Source organism: Trifolium pratense, linkage group LG5, assembly GCF_020283565.1.
Source record: "Trifolium pratense cultivar HEN17-A07 linkage group LG5, ARS_RC_1.1, whole genome shotgun sequence".
NCBI classification, from domain to species: domain Eukaryota; kingdom Viridiplantae; phylum Streptophyta; class Magnoliopsida; order Fabales; family Fabaceae; genus Trifolium; species Trifolium pratense.
In genome coordinates, this window is record NC_060063.1 from 50,770,474 (window position 1) to 50,795,829 (window position 25,356).

The 25,356-nt window shown below is 34.5% G+C and overlaps 1 long non-coding RNA gene across 1 annotated transcript; it reads left to right on the forward strand.

Moving 5' to 3' along the window:
• Positions 1–6,070: 6,070 nt before the first annotated feature.
• On the forward strand, positions 6,071–8,617 carry LOC123882920. Its single transcript, XR_006800026.1, has 2 exons — positions 6,071–6,398; positions 8,332–8,617. It is a non-coding gene; the product is annotated as an uncharacterized LOC123882920 (long non-coding RNA).
• Positions 8,618–25,356: the final 16,739 nt, after the last annotated feature.

A 25,356-nucleotide genomic window follows, 5' to 3' on the forward strand; every position in this document is an offset into this window, starting at 1 on the left:
GGATTTTTTTTTACAAATCACCTAAAAAAAATTTCATCAAATTATTTTGCAATTTTTTTTTTTAATTAAATTTCCCATATGGGAAAACTCATTCCCTTAACAACAGAAGCTTTGCTTTCTTTCCCTCAGTCACGAAACCCTTTCTTTTCCACTCGATCTCTCTCAACTCACGTAATTCCTAACCTATCGACTCTCAATCGTGAACGCATCTTTCGCTGATTCTTCAAGCTGTTCGCCCTGCTCAATCGTTCTCTTCGTTTCTGCATTGACTCGGTACCTTTATCTTTCTCTCTCAAATCCCTCGTTCTTATTTTCTTCTGCTATGATTTCTTATCTTTCTTTTTTGGGTTTTTTGTTTCTGTTCTTTATTTTTTAGGGTTTGTGGGAATTTTTTAGAATTTGTGGTTTGTGAAGATCTTTGAATCTTTGATTTTTTTTCTGGTGTGATGTTTGGTTGGTCTGTTAGACCGGTTCGATTCCTTGCTAATTGTTTCCTTGAGATTTTTGAATCACATCTAACCTTTTCAAGTATTTTGGTTGTCTTCTACTAGTGCTGATTTGTTCGCCCAGTAGTGCGAGTGCCCTTTATTGATGCTTATTCTTATAGTAGTAACTATCCAAATATTATAGCATTGAGCCACTAACTACCAACACGTTTCCATAACCTCTCATTCACCTATTATATCCAAATACCAGTGCTGATATTACTATAAATTATGTTTACTTATATTTAAAAGATGTGAGATTCAAGCTAAAAGCTAAAAGAAAGATATACAAAATAGTGTTAAATAGACAAAAGACCAATGGAAAAGGAACAAAATCAAACAAAACCTTATGACTTTAGAAATATGAAAGTCATTTTGTACCATATCTAATGAATTGTGATTCTAATTTTCATAGCTGAATGTATGAGGAAAAATTGATTTGTAGGGCTGCAACAATTAATGAAAACATTAAACATAAGTTAGAACATGTCACTATATATAATAGACGAAAATAAGCATGATAAATATAAAGAAAGAGTTAGTTTATTTACAGGATTTAGCAGTTACTTGTAGGGAGTCATCCAAAAGCAATGTGTTTGACTCATTATAATATCCATTCTCCCAAGGAAGATTAGGATTATATACTTTGTCCTAAATTTTCCTCAAATCCTTCAAAACGTAAAGTGGTTTGTGCTTGTTTTCAATAGTACTGTCAAGAATGTTTTACAAAAGAGACCAATCATGCTAAAAACTTGCAAGTATCAGTCAATAAAGAATTAACATATAGTACAGAGAAATGGATTGAGAACGGTCGACATTTCTTGCAGTAGTAATCTCGGCCATACTTTGAGATTGGGTGGTAATGATTTTAAGTTGTATTGTAATCTCCTGCCCCAACAGTTACTCTCATACACATAACTGCATTAAGGATGGGAAGGAAAAAAAGCAGAGTTAGATTCAATGATGCAGAAAAGAACAAGTTAAATCATTTGGTAGATTGAATAACACAAGTTATTGATGCATCACTTTCGTAAGGTATTTATTGCATACTTCTATTCACCATTTCCATGAATTTTTCCATTATGTGATTGTTTGTAAATTCACTGCAATTTAGAAGTTGATCTGTTTTTTGGTATTTTGTGTTTGCTTTCAGCCTGCTATCGTCCAAATGGTGTGCTATTATTCAATTTTCTAATTAGTACATATGCAAATCATATACACATAATAAATAATATATACACAATAAAATCTCTGTACATTTTCAGCATTCCTTATCTTTTTTCAAAGAATCTCATGTATTACTCAATGGTCATTCCTTAATTTATAGCTAGAGTTTGTACATTGATTGAATGCATACCAATAAAAGAGGAATAAATTTAATTGGAAGTGGCTAAAGAATTATGTATAATTAGGATTAATAAACTTTCACATTTGACTTTTACTTATGAAGCTTATTCAAGGACAGAACTTTGAGTTGTAGATATCTAACAAGTACCAATTCATGGGTGGCATTCTAATCTGTTTGTGAGCTGTGTCTGTTATTTGAGGCTTTTGTAGAGTCTTAATTGTCTTACTTTAATTATATGGTTTTGGAGTTTGGCTGGTGTTGCTAGGGTATCACTTCTTTATTGAGTGTGATAGTTTCATATCTCTTGTGTGCCTTAAATTCTAGCCATTGGTTGCTTACATGTGCTCTGCTGCACTTTTTATTTCTATTGCTCTATCTTATCTCTTTGTTTTTTTTTTTTTGACACAATGTTATCTCTTGTTGAAACTATGTATTTTGAACATGCCATCTTAATTGGGTAGTTGAAATTAGAAGTTACTTGGATATTATTTTTTTATTCAATTCAATGTTAAGATTTGAAGGATTTTGTATGTTCTCTTTCTTCACTTTGCTGCCACAACATACCTTTGGATCAGTTGCAAGGGGATGATAGAAACATCTTGACGCACCACATGACTGAATTTTTATTGTATGTTTGTTATTGATTTTCAGAAGTTACCCTCAATTTAATTAACTCGCTCCCTTTAAGTTTGTTTGTCCTATTAGCTTTTTCAACTTCATGCTAATTACATAAACAAGACTTATTAAGTTCTTCTAATCTAATTATCATTGCTTCTCTGGTAGTAAAATATTCAGTTCTTGTTCAAATCTCTCTTTTGTGATATCAGTAAGACGCTACTTTCCACTTCAATTTCTGAAACCAAGTATAATAATATTTTGTTGATCTAGAAAACAGATTTGGAATCTGATACTGAATTGTGGTAGGCCACGCTAGGTGCTTCCCCTTTAGATGTAGATTTGACACAGATGCCTTATAACCAAAAAGAATTGGCACTTTTCAACTCTAGAAATCTAATGATTTTTGTTTTCTTCCAATGATTAATATACCAACATGTTATAGGTGATTTTACACAAGTTCAGACATTCTTATGTTGTTTTCTCAGGTCAATATCATACATAAAAGATGATTACGTACTGTGTAGAATTCTTCATTTATATGGCATCTCAGGTATAGATGTCTTTGATGAGTTTTATCAGTAATGGTCCATTTCCATGTTAAAGCCAAAATGAAGACTATAGCGTCTAGAGGAAGTAATGCTAATGCACATAATAAAACAATTGTTATGACTTTTTCTCCCTTCGAGGTATTTAATTTTTACATACTCTTTGTTCATGTGTTGTCTCTGCTACAAGTTTATATGTTACTATGTTTACTCTATTCTATCTTTTGGTTTATTGCAGATTCAGAAAGGAGTTACAAATTTTCTGAAAATATGTGTTTACTTTATTCTATCTTCTGGCATGACGTGTGTTGGGACGGAGCTTGTTAAAGATGCTGCCAAAATTCCTAAAGGTAATACCGTGAACCATCAAACGGTATGTGAAATTAAAGTTTTTTTTTCCTTTATCTGTCATTTAATTAGTTTTATATCTCTTCTCTTAGCAATTGGGAGAAATTGTTTTTTTGCTTATGTATTGAGTTACTAAAACAGAAAGATGATGATATGATAAGTGAAGAACAAGAACAGGGTAACAGAAAACTGTTTAAATTTTTATTCTATTAGAATCAAGTATTATTCGTTGAGAGCTATTTAATAATACTATTGAGCTGTTAAAAATAAAGAAGCTACAGGAGATAAGTTAACCTAAGCTTCCACTTAATATTGATTTGCATAGGAAATTAGCGTGATCATTTTTTTTATTTGTTTTGTATTGGAAAGTTCTTGCTCATAAGTGGCAGTAATAAAGTCAAACAACTTTCAAGGGATCTAAAGTCATTCGATAGGAAGGTACCATTCAATAATGAAGGTGGTTTTATTACCCTTTATCATAAGAAAAGTTCATTCTCTTACATTCAAGTGTAATGGGTAGGAGCCAATTTGTATTGTTATTGATTAAAAATTAACTTGTTGAATGACTTAACTTTTTTGCAGGTAAGTGCAGTCATGGTACCAAGAATGTATATCATGGAGCATGTGGATTACAGCCTCTAGAATGATCAATACATATATTTATAGGAGATTTATTTGTAATACCGACTATAGACACAAAAACAAAAATTAGTTAAGCATAAAGTGCTTAATATTATGCTAAGTTAGTCTAGGTATGGATTTAATGTAATAATAGATTCTTTTTATGTATCATAATTTTTTATTTATGATATTTATATTATGTTCATATTGTTGTGTGCATTTTAATTGTTTGGTGTGTATGAAATAGTTTTAGAGATATTAAATTCGAATCCAAAAATTGCTTTTATGATATTGCAAATCAATAATAGTAATAATAATAATAATAATAATAATAATAATAATAATAATAATAATAATAATAATAATAATAATAATAATAATAATAATAATAATAATAATTAACAAAAAAATCATTAGAGACCGAAATAGAGACCGAATTTTCCACACAGCGTCGCTAATTCGGTCGCAATGAGCAGAGAAATTATTTCCAAATCGGTCACTATATCGGTCGCTATACTCAGTCACTAAATCAGTCGCTATAGCGTCGGAAACGTCGTCGCAAACGTTGTCGCAAACTCAGTCTCTAAGTCAGTCTCTGATTTTGGTCACTATTTCGGTCTCTAACATGGGTCGCTAATACGGTCGCTACAAAATCGGTCGCTGGTGTGGTCACAACTGATCAGCGACCAGGGTCGTTGATACTGATTTTAGATGGTCGCTAATTCGGTCGCTAATGGATTTAGAGACCGATTTTGGTGAAAATCGGTCTCTAAATCGGTCGCTAAAGGCGAGTTTTCTAGTAGTGAAAGTCTATTGTCTAGGTTGTTTTGTATAATCAATAAATATATTATTTGATTCGAAGATTTGTATAAACAAACATTTTTACTAATTAACTACATTAGTATTATTTTGATTGAAGAGTGTAATACTCGAACCGATATTCAATAAATTAAATGTGACTTTCCGTTGCGTATTTTGAAAAAGATTTTACTAAAGGTAGAAATAAATAAATAAATGGGTTTGGGTGTTACATGTCACATCTGGGTTAGTTTGGCGGCGTCTATACTTTATAACATTTTTTTATCAAAAATGTTTCTATTTTTAATTAAATTTGGTTATTGGTGTTGGTTGAACTTGAACTTTTTAGAATTTGAAAAATCTCATGGATTCTAGGAGTTAGATGAATGTATCGGTAGAATAGTTTTACAACTGTCCGTGTCTGTGCTGCATAGGCTGATGGCTGCTTTTCCTTTGTTTATGAAACTTATCAAGTTGTCTGTGTATTGGTCCTCATGTGAAATATATACCCTCCTATAGTCTTATGCTTCTCTATGAAGAGTGTAATGACCTATTCCTTTTGGGATTGTTACCATTTTCATTTTAACTCAACCTATAATGGCATCTGAAATAGGTATTTTGTGAATTGTCTGAGTCATAGTAACATAATTCGCTAGAGTGCCACGAGAACTGTGAACTGGTTTGTGAGTACCAATGTTTGGTACTTTTGCGAATTGGTTTGGTGACACCAATTAATGCCCAATTCGCAGAAAATCACGCACCAATGGAACATTTCACTTCTGGTTTTAATGAGCCTGAAAATACCCTGCCTGAACCATAACAGGTTTGTGACCATTAACCAGATATGGGAACCAGTGCATTCTATATTGCAATAGAGGGCTAATTTTGTTTCCTTGGTACAATGAAATTGCATGATATGCACTTCTTTTATACAACTAATTATTTTCTCTGTCCTTTTAAAACTTCTGATTGGGACTATTTTAACATTAGTGTAAGTGCTTAACTAGAGGGACAAACGTTATATGCTACCTTATTGCCATTATATACAAGATTTTGAATTAGTTAAGAAAATTGTGTTGGACGTTTGGTGTAACGACCCGAAATTTATTATTCGTTATTTAATTATTTTATTACGCGAGGGCGTAATTCATAATTATTTTATTAAGCGGCGAATAATTAATTGGCGCGAATATAAGTTAATACGCGAGTTAGGAGCGTTACGTGAGCGAAACCATGTTAAGTGGGCTTGAAGCCCAATGGGCCAAGGCAAGGGAAAGGGGGGGCGGTTTATGATGCAAGTGGGAGAAGATATTTTCTTCTACTTGGTTGGTAAGAAAAGTCAATAAAGGTGGAAAGGAGATAAGAACAAGAGAAAAATCACAAAGTTCATTCATCCTTCTTCTTCTCTCTTCTTTGGCCGTGGCATTTCTTCATCATTTCCCTTCCATCACAAATTTTCATTTCTTCACCAAATTGATCCATTAGAAGCTTGTTGGAATCATGGGAGTTCAAGGATCATCATCCCTAAGCTAGGGCAAGCAAGAGAGCAAAGCAAGAGGGTGCTAGGGCTTGAGAAAGAGAGGAGCTCATGAGAGCTAGAACATGAGGAGCTTGAGAATTCATCAAATTTCTAAGGTAAGAGAGTTAGTTTCCATGATTCATGAGTGGTTCAAGAGAGGGGAGGTTGTCTAGGCCTCCATTCCCAAACTCTCTCACTCATTTTCTTTGGGGTTTTGGGTGATTTTCTTCATGAATCATTGAAAGGAAAAGATCATGAGATGTTATTTATTCATGACATGATTGTATGAGGGAATATGTAGATGTTTGTTAAGGAAAAAGTTTGTGTTCTTGATTAATTTTGATATGTTCACAAGCTTTGTATAAATGGAATCATAACTAATGTGTATAAGTGTTTTTGATGGTTAAAATACTTGTGTTTAAGTGCTTATGAATATGCTTGGTTGATTGTGTTGATGTGTGGTTATTTTGGTGTGCTTTGCCTAAGCCCTAGATTGGCCTTAGCCAAGCTCAATGATTTGCAAAGTGTTGATGAGTTTTGCAAAATGTTCATGAATTTCTTTGAATAATAAGCAATGAATGATGTATTGATGTTTAAATGGACTTTTGTAAGTGCTTTGAGTATGTATATATGTGTGATGGAGTTTAGAAAATGAAAAATGGTCAATGTGAGAGTCTTGAGAGTTTAGAGTTTGAAATGAGAAATATAGAAAATTGTTATCTATGAGGTCTGAACCTTTACGTGCATTTTTGACCTCTTTTCGTTGTGAACTGGTTTTAGTGGCCAACATAAAAGTTGTAGCCCTGTTTGTTAGCTTTCCAACGAGTATATGTTCATCTCCATTGGACTTTCGTAGCCCAAGTTATGATCGTTGCAATGAGAGGCTGTCCTGCAGAAATCCTGCACAATTTGTCTGTGGCGCACCGTTTTAGAGGAGTGGCGCCCAGGCGCCCAGAGAAGTCTAGAAATGCCATTTTGACTCTGTTTTGTGACGAAGGCTGGCGCCCCAGCGCAGGCACTGTTCACAGGATTGAAAATGTTGACTTTTGGTTGACTTTTGAGGGTTTTCGACCCCGGAACCTATTTTACTCAGTTTTTCGTGTAGACTCCGATTCCGGTGTTTGTTTTATGAGTTGAGGCATGCTTAATGTAGTTGTTATATATTAATTGCATGAGGGTTGTGTTGATGTTTATGTGATGATAGCTTGTTGATGAATGATGATGTTTATTTAAATGTCAAAGAAGTATATTAAGGTGTTAATCAACTTAATAAAGAAGGATATTAGAATTATGTTATTCTAATAAAAAAGTATATCGAATTATGTTATTTGATAAAGACGGATATTAAGGTATTGATTATCTTAATAAAGACGGACGTTGGATAGTGTTCCACGTTATTGTTGATGGGCTATATGCCATAATTGTTGATGGATATATTCATGAGTTTTGAGTGCATGCATCATGAATATTTAGGGATATTGGCTTGTCCAATAAAGAAGGATATCGAACTATATTTGTTTGATAAAGAAGGATATCGGAGGTGAAATACTCTGATAAAGACGATGGTACCACATGCATTAGAGGTGTCTAGAGGACATAACATGAATGTGAAGCATTAGATTGCATTAGGGATTTTGTGTGCATTTTATGATAAATGATGTTTGACACATACTTGGTAAATGTTGATTGTTAATCCGTATGTGAGGAGCAGAGTCCGTCATGACTATAAAATGAACAACGCAGGGTCCGTCATGACCATAATCTGAACAATGTATTTGTTGATGTTTTGGTATTGTCCGAGACGACGTGAAACTATATGTTTGGTGTATTTTGTGGATGATTGATTATGTGATAATTGTTGACGTACAAGTGATGTTTGAATTATAATTTGTCTGGTAAATTATAATGGAATATTTGTTGATGAATGTGCGTGTGAGTTAGTAGTATGCATGATAGTGGTGTAAAGCGTAGGTGCATTCTTATGCTTGTTTTATTGATCATGTAAATTAACTCTCTGCTTTGTGTTAATTGGAACCTTTGGGGGTTCAGATATCCAGGTTGACAGGTTATATGTTAGCTTGTCCGAGTAGCGTGGTGAAGCTCCGCTCTGATTATGACACGGGGAGAAAAGGGGTTTTGTATATATATATATATATATATATATATATATATATAAATTCCTTTAGAAAATTACTCTGTAATTGCTTATGTTTTCATATAAGAATTATTCTTTGTGAAAAGTATTGGTTTTGTATAACTTATACCGCATCGTGTTGATGCAGAGGATTTTGTATTTTGTGATATTCAAACCAGCGCTTTATAATCAGATTTTCAATTTTTCCGCTGCGTATTTTCGAAAAAGATTTTATAAAGGCAGAGTTAATTAAATAACGGGTTTGGGTGTTACATTTGGGAGCTATTAGACCAAAACTGGTGCATGTATCTTGGATGAAACATGTTGCATTTTGTTACTTAACTTTCATACCATATATTTGACCTACTCTTGGATGAAACATATTGCATTTTGTTACTTTACTTTCACAACTTTCATACAATATATTTGACATGCTACTTTTATTACAGGTGCACCTATAGTAGGTATGCTTTTTGAGAAGATAGGCACTGATGCATATATGATGAGAACCTTGAGGGATAAGGAGAAGAAAAAGGAATAGAATGGTAAAATTGATGCATAGTATATGGAGGATTGTTTATTGTTTAATATATATATATGCTATCATACATTTAACACCACACATTAATTTAATTTGTCGACTCTATGTTTGAAGAGATTATGTAATGGCTTTAATTTTGAATTTGGAGTTATTAGACAAAAGTTATGTATTTTAGGCCTTTACAAAAATTATGATTTAATTTTTATTTATTATGTTTCTATCCTTAGTTTGTATCTTCCTAAGCCTATTTTTACACCTGATCAATTATATGTTGTCGTTTCCCGTGTTAGAACTCGAGCTGATTTAAAGATATTAATAACAGATGATAGTGATCAATCACAAACTTTTACAATCAATGTTGTGTATCCTGAAGTTTGTCAACACATATACGCATAAACGCATAAGCTACTAAATTGTAATGAAATACCATTTAATGCATTTGTTGGATATTTGAATTGGCTTAATTTTGCTAAAACAAATATGCTAACAAGATGTTGGAAAACATGTTACAACATCCTATTTGCTAAAGGAAATCTCGCGCATTTAATATGAGCATCTGCTATATATGGAAATCCACTTAAGAGCGTGCTTATTGAAGATTTGATCTGATCAGGTGTTTTAGAGATAAGTCAGACTTAAATGAAACAATTGTATGACTACACTTATCTTCTAAATTCCTTTAAACACTTATCCTTGATGAAGATTAAAAATGAATTAGATCACCCTTTATGGCTCTCAAGGAGCGTCCTATCATTTGTGAAGCAAGAGGAGCGTGCCAGTTTATTATATATATGAAGACCAAGTTCAAGACTAAGTATCTCAATTGAAAAAGTATTAGAAAATACATATTGAGTCTTTATTGAGTCTTTGTGTCTGTATTTGTTTATTGTGATTCTTACTTGTGGATTCTATAACACGAGTTAAGAACTGAGTTTATTATTTGTAAGGTTACTCATAAGCTTTGAAGTACGGAGGTAACTGTGTGTGATTCACTTGAAGCTTTTAAGCAAGAGTGAAATATTGTCTTGGTAAGTTGTTGCCACATTATTCCCAATATTGTATAAACAACACAGGTTGTGTTGGTTGAGTGGAAGTGAGATGGGATCTCATGTCTAGGAGTTTCTAGGCAGAAGTTGCATGAGTAGTGTCGAGGGTTTGCTGGAGGTCTTAGTGTAAGACGTAAACCAAGGGTTTGTTGGAGGTCTTAGTGTAAGACGTAAATTCAAGGGTTTGCTGGAGGTCTTAGTGACTAGAACTATTAGTGGATTTCCTTCCTTGATTGGTATCCCCCAGAGTAGGCAGTTGGCTGAACTGGGTTAACAATTACTTGTGCAATTTAGTTATTTTCTGTCAGTTTTACATGTTACGTCAGATGTGCCAACAATAAGTACAACATCATTCATAAAGCTGTTGTTGGGACATATGTGGGAACATCATTTTAGTGATACCAGAATTTCAATTGGCATCAGAGCAGGCACCCTGTTCTGTTATTTTGGGTGAGCTCCAAGGAAACACTTTATGGTACAATGGATAAAGAAGGAGGTTCAGTGTCTAAACCACCTTTACTGACAGGTCCTAATAACTATGATTATTGGAAATCTCGCATGGAGGCTTTCATAAAATCAATTGATAGTAGGACATGGAAGGCTTTGTTACGTGGATGGGAACCACCAATGGTTCTTGACAAAGATGGCAAGAAAACTGAAGTCAAGAAGCCAGAGGAAGAATGGTCAAAAGATGAGGATGATCTTGCACTTGGCAACTCCAAAGCCTTGTATGCAATTTTCAATGGAGTAGATGCAAATATGTTCAGACTTATCAAGAGATGTACCACTGCTAAGAGCGCCTGGGAAATTCTAAGAAAAGCACATCAAGGAACATCTAAAGTTAAGCTATCTAAGCTTCAGATGCTCAAAACCAATTTTGAAAATCTCAGAATGAAGGAAGAAGAAAGCATTCATGATTTTCAAATGAATGTGCTTGATTTTGCAAATTCATTTGATGCGCTCGAAAGACCCATTTCTGATGAAGAGCTGGCTGGAAAAATACTCAGATCATTACCTAAAAGATTTGATATGAAGGTTACAGCCATTGAAGAGGCTCATGATCTTTCAAGTCTGAATGTAGATGAACTCATAGGTTCACTTCAAACTTATGAGATTGGCTTGAACAGGAGAAATGAAAAGAAAGAAAAAAATCTAGCCTTTGCTTCAAAGAATACTGCTGATGATTCACAAGATGAATCTGAAAGTGAAGAAAGTCTATCTGAGTCTATGGCTATGCTAGGGAGACAGTTCAACAAGTCGATGAAGAAAATGGACCAGAGGCCTAAGTCAAATGGTAGATTCAACAACAACAAACAAGCTAGCTTTCATAAGAAGATCAATGAAGATGAAAGAGGAGTGAAATGTCATGAATGTGAAGGTTATGGCCATATCAGAACAGAATGCGCAACTTTTCTAAGAAAACAAAATAAAAGTCTTGTGGTTTCATGGTCTGATACATATTCAGAAGAAGAGGAGTCTGCTAAATTTGTTAATGCTTTAACTGGAGTTTGTATATCTGACTCAGAATCCTGTGATGATGAGGTGACTTATGAAGAACTAGCTACCACTTACAAAGATCTTCATAGTAGAAGCATAGAGGTTTGCAAAGCATTGGAGAAACAAAAGAAAATCAATGGCAAACTGCAAGCTGAAAGAATTGATCTACTCATAAGCATTGATAAGCTCAACATAAAGGTTGAAGATCAAAGTAGTCAAATCAATCGATTGCAAATGGAGAAATCTAACCTTCTTGGTAAGATTGCTGAACAAGATGAAGAAGTAATCAAGTTAAATACTGACCTGGATCAAATCAAAAAGGTAGCCAAAATGATGACCAATGGGACTGACGCCTTTGAAGAAATGATACAAAAGCAGAACCTTGGGAAACCAAAGCCCATTGGTTTTGAACATGAAAGAGTAAATCAGCAGATGGAGTTCAACAATGCCACCATACAAACTCCCATCAACAGAACATTTGTGTCAGGAGGATTGTCGCAACATCATCCTAAGCCCAGGTTTTATAACTGGACATGTCATCATTGTGGAAAGAAAGGACATATAAGGCCTTTCTGCTATAGATTGCACGAATATCCAAGAAGAGATCACCAAGCATTCTATACTCTTGCCTTCTCTAATGTTGCAACAAAGAAGGAATGGAGAGAAAAGAAGAAGATCACAGGTCTAATAGCTCATACATCCTTACGAGCTTCCTCAAGAGAAACCTGGTATTTTGACAGTGGTTGTTCTAGACATATGACAGGAGTTGAAAAATATCTTGAAAATTTGAAGTCATATGCTACCTGTTTTGTGACCTTTGGAGATGGAGCCAAAGCAGAGATTAAGGGAATTGGTAAGCTTGCAAACAACGGTTTACCAAAGCTAGACAACGTGTTGCTTGTGGAAGGTCTCAAAGCAAATCTAATCAGCTTCAGTCAACTTTGTGATCAAGGCATGAAGGTAAACTTCACAAAATCTGAATGCCTAGTTACAAACGATCAGGGAGAGCTTTTGATGAAAGGAGTAAGATCAAAAGATAACTGTTATCTCTGGATTCCTAAAGAAGAAGACAATTTGTCCACATGTTTAATTAGCAAAGAAGATGAGGTAAAATTGTGGCAACAAAAGCTTGGCCATTTACACCTCAAAGGCATGAAAAAGGCCATAGCTAAAGAAGAAATCAGAGGTCTTCCCAAACTCAAAATTAAGGAAGGGAGTATTTGTGGAGAATGTCAAATTGGGAAACAGACAAAGATGTCGCATCCAAAGTTACAACATCTTACCACAACAAGAGTATTAGAATTGCTGCACATAGACCTTATGGGGCCAATGCAAGTGGAGAGTCTTGGAGGAAAAAGATACGCATTTGTCATGGTAGATGACTTTTCAAGGTTCACATGGATTGAGTTTCTAAAAGAAAAATCTGAAAGCGCTTTGAGGCATTCAAAGAGCTTTGCCTTCAACTCCAAAGAGAGAAGAACTCTGTCATTGTGAGAATACGAAGTGATCATGGTAAGGAGTTTGAAAATGCAAGCTTCCTTGAATTTTGTATTTCTGAAGGAATCAAGCATGAGTTCTCAGCTCCAATTACACCCCAACAAAATGGTGTAGTTGAAAGGAAGAACAGAACAATTCAAGAGTCAGCCAGAGTAATGTTGCATGCAAAACACCTTCCATATCAGTTTTGGGCTGAAGCTATGCATACTGCCTATTACATTCACAACCGTGTTACTCTCAGAAGTGGAACCTCCACTACACTATATGAACTGTGGAAAGACAGAAAACCAACTGTCAAACATTTTCATGTGTTTGGAAGCAAATGTTACATCTCAACTGGCAGAGAACACAGAAGAAAGATGGATCCTAAAAGTGAAGAAGGGATATTCCTTGGATATTCAACAAACAGCAGGGCTTATAGAGTTTACAACCTGAGAACCAAGGTAATTGTAGAATCTATCAATGTTGTGATAGATGACTTAACATCTGCAAGAACATCAGACAATGAAGAAGATGTTGCAATAACTTTGCCAACATCAGATGCAGCTGCAGCAGAGGAAGAATCAGATTCAGATGATGAATCAACTAATCCTATGCCTGGTCCTGTTAGCAAAGTTCCATCAATAAGGATACAGAAGAATCATCCCAAGGATCTCATCATTGGAAATCTTAATCAGGGAATTGCTACAAGAAGGTCAAATGAGGTTGTTACAAATTCATGTTTTGTCTCCAAAATTGAGCCTAAGAATGTAAAAGAGGCCCTTACAGATGAGTTTTGGATAGAAGCCATGCAAGATGAACTAACTCAATTCAGGAGAAGTGATGTGTGGGATCTTGTTCCTAGACCTAATTGTGTTAATGTCATTGGCACAAAATGGCTGTTCAAGAACAAATCAGATGAAAATGGTGTTGTTACAAGGAACAAGGCAAGACTAGTGGCTCAAGGATATACTCAGGTGGAAGGACTTGACTTTGATGAAACATATGCTCCAGTAGCAAGATTGGAATCTATTAGGCTACTTCTTGGTATAGCATGCATCTTTAAATTTAAGCTATATCAAATGGATGTCAAGAGTGCCTTTCTTAATGGGTACTTACATGAAGAAGTGTATGTGGAGCAGCCAAAAGGGTTCATAGATCCTGCCAATCCTGATCATGTGTACAAACTAAAGAAAGCTCTATATGGGCTAAAGCAGGCTCCTAGGGCATGGTATGAAAGACTGACAAATTTTCTTGTTAGTCAAGGTTACAGAAAGGGAGGTCATGACAAAACTCTGTTTGTTAAAGAAAAGGAAGAGAAGCTGATGATAGCCCAAATTTATGTTGATGACATAGTATTTGGAGGGATGTCAGAAAAGATGGTGCAACATTTTGTCCAACAAATGCAATCAGAATTTGAAATGAGTCTGGTAGGTGAATTAACCTACTTTCTTGGTCTGCAAGTCAAACAGATGGAAGACACCATATTTGTTTCTCAAAGCAAGTATGCAAAGAATATGGTCAAGAAGTTTGGAATGGACACTGCAGCACACAAAAGAACTCCAGCTGCTACTTATTTGAAGTTAACCAAAGATGAAAAAGGCATTGATGTTGATCAAGCCTATATAGAAGCATGATTGGTAGTCTTTTGTATCTCACAGCAAGTAGACCTGACATCGCCTTTGTTGTTGGTGTATGTGCAAGATATCAGGCCAAACAAAAAATGAGCCACCTTGTACAAGTCAAAAGAATTCTGAAGTATATTAATGGCCCTAGTGACTATGGGATTCTGTACTCACAGACAAAGAACTCTACCTTAGTAGGGTATTGTGATGCTGATTGGGCTGGAAGTGCTGATGATAGGAAAAGCATCTCAGGAGGTTGCTTTTTTTTGGGTGATAATCTAATCTCATGGTTCAGCAAGAAGCAAAATTGTGTGTCTCTATCTACTGCTGAGGCTGAATACATATCTGCAGGTAGCAGTTGTTCCCAACTGATGTGGATAAAACAAATGCTGAAGGAATATAATGTCGACTAAGAAGTCATGACATTATATTGTGACAACTTGAGTGCAATCAACATATCAAAAAATCCAGTTCAACACTCAAGAACTAAACATATAGACATCAGGCATCACTTCATCAGAGACCTGGTAGAAGAAAATTGTGTGGAGTTAATGCATGTAGGTACAAGTGAGCAGCTAGCAGATATTTTTACAAAGGCACTTGATGCAAATCAATTTGAATTTTTAAGGGGCAAATTAGGAATTTGCCTGCATAAAGAAGCATAGCAGTTACTGCAGTTATGGCGTGCAAAAGGAAACCGTTCTCTCTCCCATTCATTAATGCACGCTAATTTAGGGAAATCATTACAAACTTTCCTTAAATGTGTCATCACACGCAATCAACTCCTTTTCTTCCAAAATTTAGTTTTTGCTCGAGAACCCTATTCCTCTACTTCTCTCTACAAACCTCACTTGTTCATCTTCTCAAATCTCAGAAACTACCAACTCAACATGTCTGAATCTTCTCAAACCACTAAGTCTGCTCGTTCCACACGATCAAAAGCAAAGATCGAATAATCTCAAATCATCAAGGATGCTGTTCCCATTACAACTGTTCGTACTAGCAACCCCAAAGTTCAATCAAGTGTTGTTGAGAAGAAAGGGAAGGGAAAATCAGTTGCGAAGAAGAAAACTCCAAAAGTAAGTCAAGCTATCTCTCCATCTGTGACTGATAAATCTGGTAAGGAAAGCACGAAAAAGAAAAAGAGGGATTATAAGTCCAGAATACCTCTTTCTATGTCTGATTTAGTTTTTGAATCTAATGTTAACACATCTGTGGAGACATCTGGAAACACCAACTTTGATATGCCTAAGTCTGTGCCTGAAGTGGTTGAAACCATAGCCCCAATTTCTGATAACCCTAATGCAACTGAGAATTTGGAATCGGTTGCTGAAAAGAAGAATCTTGCCTCTGAACCTGTTGAATCTGAAATGCAAACAAATGATACCCCTACAGAGATTGATACTAAAACTACTGATAAATCACCAACCACTGCTGAGATGGAGACTGAAAAATCAACCCATGTTGTTACTGAAGAAGATGTCATGCCAGATGTTGAGACATCTTTGAATCAACCTGAGGTTGCTGAAACTGCTGACAAGAAAACCATGAAGGAAGTTGCTGTTGAAAAAGATGTTGAGACAACTGTCACATCATCTGAGTCTTCTGATGAAGGAACTGGAACTGCTCAAGAGGGTACTTCTGATGATGAAGATACTCAATCTGAAGAAAGCAACCAGTTTATGCCCACCAGTGAAAAGGAGAAGGAAGCTGAAAAGTCCTTGGATGCTGGGAAAGAAAAAGGAGAGGATGTAGTTGATGTTGATGCTTATGAGACCATCAAGCCTGCTGAAAGAACAACTGGTGGTATGACAAAGAGGCTGAGGAGCAGTTCAGGCAAAGCTGTGCCTACTGCAAGCAAGACTCCTGCACGTAGAGTCAAAACAAAAGGTGTTGGACCAGTGAAGGGTGAAGTAAAGTCTTCTCTCCCACTAGCAAGAAGAAGGAGACATTGAAAAGGAAGAAAGAATCATCAAGTGATTCAGATTATGATGCTGCAGAAGATGTTCCAAACATCTCATCTCCCACACCTAAACCAAAAGCTACTGCAAAGAAAGCGCCTCAAAATCTTGATGAACCTCCCTGTGACAACATCTCATTCCATCGTGCTGCTTTTGCTTTGAGATGAGATTACATTTACCAGAGGAGACTAGCTGTGGAGAGGGAATTGACCAAAGATGCTCTGAAATGTCAAGACATCTTTCACTACATAAAGGAAGCTGGTCTGCTGAAGACTGTTGGTGACTTCAGTCCCTGTTATGAGCTCCTGGTCAAAGAATTTCTTGTCAACATTCCTGAGGAGTGTGACAATCCACTGACCAAGGACTACCACAAGGTGTATGTCAGAGGTAAATGTATCAATTTTTCTCCTACTGTGATCAATAATTACCTAGGAAGATCTGTAGAACCTAAGGCTGAGTTAGAGGTTGCTAATGATATTGTGAGTTCTGAAATAACTGCTGGAAAGGTCAAGGTCTGGCCCAAGAACAAGCTGATACCCACTAGTAAGCTGAATGTGAAGTATGCCATCCTAAATAGGATTGGGTCTATAAACTGGGTACCAACTAAGCATGCAACAAATGTTGCAACAAATTTGGGTAGGTTTATTTATGCTGTAGGAACCAAGGTTGACTATGATTATGGCTCTTTTATTTTTGACCAAACTATTAAGCATATTAGATCCACTGCTGTTAAGATGCCCATAGCATTTCCATCTTTGTTGTGTGGAATCATCTTGGATCAATACCCAGATATCAAGGTTGTGACTGATACTCCTAAGAAAAGGGAAAGTGCTTTCACTTTTCATCACAAGCTGTTTGGAGATCATAATGTTGCAGATCATGTTGGGACATCTGCTGATGGAGCTGGTCCTATGACCAAAGTTGAGATCATTGCTGCTCTAAAAGTTCAATGTCAGGAAATTGATAAGCAGAAAGATGAGCTTGAGGAGAAGAAGAAAATGTTTGTAAAGATGATTCAAGGTCTGAAAGCTGATGATGCACCTGTCAAAGCTAGTGCAAATATTGCTACTTAAGGTGAACCACTTAATGCTGATGAGGATGAAGTTTATGACACTGCTACAGATGCGGAGGATGATGACTCTGATAGCAGTGATGAAGAATAATTATGTAACTCTTTTATTATTTGTTTTTGCTGTACTTTTATCTGGTTTGTGGGTTCTGCACCCTGGATTTTAGCACCTTCTGAGTGCATCGTTTGTAACTTTGTTTAATTCTGCACTTTGGATACTATGCTTTCCTATTTTGGCACATTTTGTGGATAAAAAGGGGGAGTAGCCTGCTACAATGTTGTTGTGTCTTGTGTTGTGACATGTTTTAAGACACTTGTGTGAAAAGTAGCAGTAAACAAGTATTCAGGGGGAGTAAATTTTTGACCCTGAGATGATGCACGAGCTGATGAATTCAGGGGGAGTTTTTGCTTGATGGATGCTGCCCTGATTGGAAGAAGCTGTGCTCTCATATGTTACAACATCTTTGATAACATATGACGTGTTTTATGATTGATCATATTCGCTCTGATACCACGCTAGATAAACATGTTAAAACATCTTTGCTAACACATGTTTCATTTTGCTCGAGGCTATTTGATGATGATTCCGCTGCTGCTGCCTCTGATACTTATATTTTTCACCATTGTGAAATTTTGTTTAAGATGCTCTAACATCCTTCTTTTTGTGTGATCATGGTGACTTGAAGGATTGCGCTTTTTATATCTCTCAAAGGTGATTAAATGGCCTGAAATTATTTTAGCCAAAAATTGCCAAAGGGGGAGATTGTTGGATATTTGAATTGGCTTAATTTTGCTAAAACAAATATGCTAACAAGATGTTGGAAAACATGTTACAACATCCTATTTGCTAAAACAAATCTCACGCATTTAATATGAGCATCTGCTATATATGAAAATCCACTTAAGAGCGTGCTTATTGAAGATTTGATCTAATCAGGTGTTTTTGAGATAAGTCAGACTTAAATGAAACAACTGTATGACTACACTTATCTTCTAAAGTCCTTTAAACACTTTTGGAAAGTTTTGATATATCCTTGATGAAGATTAAAAATGAATCAGATCACCTTTTATGGCTCTCAAGGAGCGTCCTATCATTTGTGAAGCAAGAGGAGCGTGCCAGTTTATTATATATATGAAGACCAAGTTCAAGACTAAGTATCTCAATTGAAAAAGTATTAGAAAATACATATTGAGTCTTTATTGAGTCTTTGTGTCTGTATTTGTTTATTGTGATTCTTACTTGTGGATTTTATAACACGAGTTAAGAACTGAGTTTATTATTTGTAAGGTTACTCCTAAGCTTTGAAGTACGGAGGTAACTGTGTGTGATTCACTTGAAGCTTTTAAGCAAGAGTGAAATATTGTCTTGGTAAGTTGTTGCCACATTATTCCCAACATTGTATAAACAACACAGGTTGTGTTGGTTGAGTGGAAGTGAGATGGGATCTCATGTCTACGAGTTTCTAGGCAGAAGTTGCATGAGTAGTGTCGAGGGTTTGCTGGAGGTCTTAGTGTAAGAAGTAAATCCAAGGGTTTGCTGGAGGTTTTAGTGACTAGAACTATTAGTGGATTTCCTTCCTGGATTGGTATCCCCCAGTGTAGGCAGTTGGCTGAACAGGGTTAACAATTACTTGTGCAATTTAGTTATTTTCTGTCAGTTTTACATGTTACGTCAGATGTTCCAACAATAAGTACAACATCATTCATAAAGTTGTTGTTGGGACATCTGTGGGAACATTATTTTAGTGATACCAGAATTTCAGTATTTTGTATTAATTTTCGTTTGAAGTTTTTTGTATTTTTCTTTATGTTACCTTTTGTTTTTGGATTAAAAGAGGGCTAAAGCCCGAATAAGAAAATAACATATTAATCAAGTGAGGAGTGACAACTCCAACAATGTCACCAAAAAAATAACATCTAATTTGAGCATGAACTTGCTCATGAATAATCAAAGCATGACCACCATCACATCCCCTATTAGTCAAGTTGCCAGCACACGAATTGGTCTCGTGATAAGAATGACAAATGAAATAGAACCAATGTGTTTTTTTTAATGGTCGTGTGTCTGAGTTTTCCTAAATTTTGGCCAAGTTTACATAGGCTTAGCCGACCTACTAGGTCTAGATTTCTAGATATTAAGGGATATCTTCACATTCTTTTTTTTCACCACCAGTATCCGGCCTACTGGACCGTCTAATTTGGTTCGGAGTATGTGGCATCAAAAGGTTCAAATCGCAATTGCGAGAGATTGAACAGTGGTCCTCCCTACCTAATGGAGTGTCAAACACCACTAGACAAACTAACGATTGACTCAATTCTAGCAGCAAGTGGCTTTGATTGCTCCTATCGTAGTTCTCTTCCCTCAAATGTGGGTAATACGATAAGGATAATAAAAAGAAACACTAAAGATTTATTTACGATTTACATTAGATCTAAAGATTAATTTTGTTTTTTAGGAATTTTTTTAAAATTAATATGATACAAAATATACTTCAAAGTTTGTCCATTATTTCATCATCACCATGTCTTTTTTTTTTTTTGTCTTTATCATCTAGCTTATTTGTTTCTCGCTTTAATTTGATTATCCATTTTTTTATTCTATTATTTATAAAATCCGTGCGATGCACGGGTCACTATCTAGTAACCGGAACATTTGTAAAAAAATTTCGATAAATTTTATAAAATCAAAGTACTTTTACACACTCAACAAGTGTGATGAACAAGGTTAAATGGCATGAGATGTAAAATTGGAAGTTTGAGTGATTCGTAAAGGTGAAGGGATAAGTGTAGGGGTGAGACGGGAATTTTTCCCAATTGAACCATCCCCCATTTATCATATTTTCTTAATTTTTGTGATATAGTTAAATAATATTGCGTGACAAGGAGAGTATGGTTAATTATGTTTTTGATCCTTATAGTTTCATAGAATTTTCGTTTTTGTCCATGAAGTTTGTTTTCACACGTTTTAGTCCCTGAAGTTTCATCAGTCAATGGTTTTAGTCTCTGCCGTACACATGGGTTTAACATAGGATGACATGGCACTGTCACATGTATTTTTTTTGGCTTGCCACGTCACCAACCAATTTTTTTTTTAAAAAAAATTTCAATTTTTTTTTTAATTTTTTTTTCGGTGTCTATTTTTCAATTTTTTTAATTAATCATTTAGTAAGGGTTCAATATGTTAGAGGTTAATTAATAATTTAGGGGTTAAAAGTGTTAGGGGTTCAATTTTATTTTTTTAATTAATAATTTAGTTAAGGGTTAATTTTTTTTTCAATTTTTTAATTAATAATTAATATTTTTTCCCAATTTAATTATTAATTAACTAAATTATTAATTAATTTTTTTTCTTTTTCTCAATTTAATTATTAATTAAAAAAATTGGAAAAGAAACACTGAATTTTTTTTTTTAAAAAAAAACTTATTCGTGGCGTGGCATGAAAAAAAATACATGTGGCAGTGCCACGTCGCTACCACGTCATCCTATGTTAAACCCATGTGGATGACAGAGACTAAAACCATTGACAGATGAAACTTCAGGGACTAAAAAGTGTGAAAACAAACTTCATGAACTAAAACGAAAATTTTGTGAAACTATTGGGATCAAAAATATATTTCACCTTATATTTTATATATTGTGAATAGAGGTGAGAATATGTCATGCCGGCCTACCTGGCCTTAAGGCCAAGCCTACATAGGCTCAGGCTAGACCAACATATTTCTTTAAATAGAGCAAGCCAAAACTTTTTTATTAGCCTTATAGCCTATTTAGTTAAATAGGCCAGACTGCAGGCCATTAAAAAAGTCTTTTAGCCTACTAGGTCGGCCTATTTAAGTTAATATGAATAATATTTTTATTACTATTATTATTTATATATTAAAATTTGTACTTTGATTAAATTATAATTTTATTAACTTTTTCGATAGTTTAAGTTTATTAATCTACATTAGTTTTTCACATATATAAATGTATTATGCTAGAATTGAAATATAATGACATATATAATTAAAGTCTCTAAAATATCATGTTAAATATCAAAAGGACATTGATTTATTAGTTCATAAGTATATTTAAAAATAAATATAATTATTTATTTAAATATGTTAATGTGAAATAGGCTTTTAAATAGGCTAACAGACCACGTAGGCTTTCAAAATGTTAGACTTAGACCTTCGATTTTTTGACAGGCCAGACTCAGACTTGGCAAAGCCTAACTCAGTCTAGCCTATTCCCACCTCTAATTGTGAAGAAGAACCTGGAATTTCGATCCCAATACATCACATAGCTTTACGAATCACGGTTTGCATTATTATAGGTACCATAGTTAATGTTTTCGGATGGCGATTATTGTTAGATCGACTTCCAACGAGGTATGCTCTTAATCGGCGAGTTATTTTAATTAATACCCTTGATTTACCTTGCGTCTTCTGTTTCCAGGAAATCGATGATGTTGCACATTTATTTTTTTCGTGTCCGTTTAGCAAGGGTGTGTGGAACAATGTTCTTAAATGGTTAGGAAAGTCTTTCTAAACGGGAGTCGAAGGACGTAATCATTTCTTGCTGTTTGGTGATCTCTTTAAAGTGAAGGATAAGGGGCGTGTGTGGCATTTGATTTGGTTAGCAACCACTTGAAGTATGTGGAGACTTCAAAATAATGTAATTTTTAATGGTAACATACCAGATGCATCGTCATTAGTGGAGGAAGTGAAAATTACATCCTGGGTGTGGTTTAGTAATCGGTATGGTCGTAACGCCTGTTTCCCTTTTTCTAGTTGGTGTTTGGACCATATGTCTTGTATTCAAAACTCTTAATCATGAGTTTTTCATTGTAAGCAACTAGAACATCGACCCATGCGGTGCACGGGTCTGATTAGCTGTAAGATATATAATGATTAAATAAGATATGATAATTCCAATAATGTAAGGTATATGAAAAAAGTTGAGTAACATTAAACGATAGTTCAACAATAATTTTGGATAAATATTCAAACAAAGAAAATTATGTTATATTACGGAAAACTTCCTTATAGACCACATTTGAAGTTTTAGTCGTATCTTCACCGTCGTCATCGATGATCAATATTTTTAATCCTTTTCTAGAAGTAACTCTTGAAATTGCAACATACAACTGACCATGTGAAAACACTGGCGACGGAAGATATATCCCAACATGCTTTAAAGATTGTCCCTGACTCTTATTAATAGTCATCGCAAAAGAAATCATTATAGGAAATTGTCTCCGTTGAAATTTAAAAAGAATTCTCACGTCAGATGATGTTAGAGAAAATCTAGGTATGAAAACCTGATCACCAATATTACTTCCTAAAATAAATTTTCCTTCAAGAGCACGTTTTCCCAATCTCGTAATAATAAGTCATGTTCCATTGCATAATCCTAATTTTTATTCAAATTCCTTAATAGCATAACTGGAACTCCAACTTTAAGTCTCAACTTGTGATTTGGAAGTCCCGACGTAGAAATCATGTTCAAAAATTCGGAAATATGAACATCATCCACTGTTTGACCGTCTACATTTTGTGTGAGTGGAGTATCATAACTCAAATATGTTTTTTCTTCACCAGGAATTAAATCTAACATATAATCATTTATTGTGTCGACTATTGAATTTTTAGGAGCTAGTATAGCTCTATTTTGGAAATACGTTATATCGTTCATGTTTTGTAAAAGTTGGGGATAGGTGCTTTCAACGATAGAAGCAAGAGGATCACCTGAATTTGGAATCAATAAAACTGATGGAATGTGAAGTTCTAAATCATCGTCGTTGTCATCTCCAATTTCTCCATCGCCAACACCCAAAACCCTTTCAGAAAATAATCTTCTTTGTTCAACATTTGCACTCGAAGCACCACCAAGAAGCCTCATGTTTTTACTCAATGTTAAAACTTCCCAAAAATTCCAAAGAACCGAAGAATTAATAGTAGCATGAACAACTTCTGGCCTTGTACCTTTGGGTATTACTGGTAGTATTTGTCTAAAATCTCTGCCAAAAACAACAACTTTTCCACCGAAGGGAATGTGTTTATTTTTTTTATCAACAGACTTGAGAATATGTTTTAAAGTTCGATCAACAGCTTTGAAATAGTGTTTGTGCATCATTGGTGCTTCATCCCATATAATGAGCTTTGCTTTTTGTATTAATAGTGCCAAAGGGCTTTTAGGAACTATGGTACATGTTGAAAACTCGTCAACATTTAGAGGAATACAAAACCTTGAATGTGCTGTTCTACCACCAGGTATAAGCAATGCAGCGATCCCACTTGAGAAAACTGTTAAAACTATCTCACCTTTTGAGCGTAATGCGGCTGACATGGCCCTCCAGATAAATGTCTTCCCTGTACCGTCATAACTATAAAGAAAAAACACACCAGATTTGTTTTCGTTAACTCTTGTCATGATTGTGTGATATACTTTATGTTGCTCTGAAGTCATAGTTGACATCAATCTAACATGTTCCTCAGCTAATGATTGTTTGTTATAATTCAATTCGTCGTGTATTAAACTATTTTGTATATCAGGAACTAATGATGTGTCTGCTCTAGGCATTGGAGGATAATCTTTTAAACTCTTCCCACAACTACGTAACATCATCTCAATATCTGCTAGTGCATATTGTATCAATTGATCATTGGTTAATATTAAATCTGCAATGTGAAAATCAAAATAATGAATGTGATTAGTGACATGACTATGGTTGTGTTTGGTTCTATTGCAAAAAAAAATTGATTTAGTAGAATTGAGTTTGATAGATTTGATTTTGGTTAAAAGTGAGTTAAACAGAATTGATTTATGTTTGGATACATTAACGTAAAAATAAAGGGTATTTATAAAAAATATCAATTCTTTTTCCATTATTTTTTTTGGCAAATTTTTTTTTCCAATTTTAAAAAAACTACAATTTAATAAACTGCATAATAAATAATTTAAAAAGTGATATAACCATTACATGAGACATTGAAATGTGAAAGATATTTTTTTTTTAATAGATTTCAATATTGTTTATAGTATGAGAATAACTTTCCAAATCTCACATGATAATTATTCTCTAAATTTATGATCCGGTAGAAAAAAATCATGATCACGAAAGACATAAAAATATTTCGTGATAATATAGTCAACAATAATTTTGATATGATTTACTTTTAAAATTGATGGTGCTTATCAATATTATTGCACATAATTTTAATCACAATTGGTATACTTGCCATAGTGGTTGTAAATATTACAAAATTGTATTATTTTTTAATAAAAATTGCATGATAAAATGGAGGGAAAATAGGGAAAACAAATTAGGGTTTAGGGTTTGCTTGTGTATACAAGCTTATAATATAAAAGATTGAGTTCCCCTAGTACTAGTGCTCCCTTATAATATATCTTTTGCTTATAAAAAAAAAAGTACCATAGTCTTTTTTTTTTTTTTTGGTACAAGAAGTACCATAGTCTTAGAATTTATGGAATGAAAACGAAAATATATAAATTAAAATAACAATTTCGATTAATGGTAATGATTTAATTTTCGAAAATATATAAATTAAAATAACAATTTCGATTAATGGTAATGATTTAATTTTCGATCGTTACACATTTATTTGCAATTGAAGACATGACGTGTGGTTATCAATGGAGGAGATACAGGTGTTAGGGTTGAAGGTAGAAGAGCAAAAAATCTTACCCTACACATTATTAGTAACCATTAATTAATATTA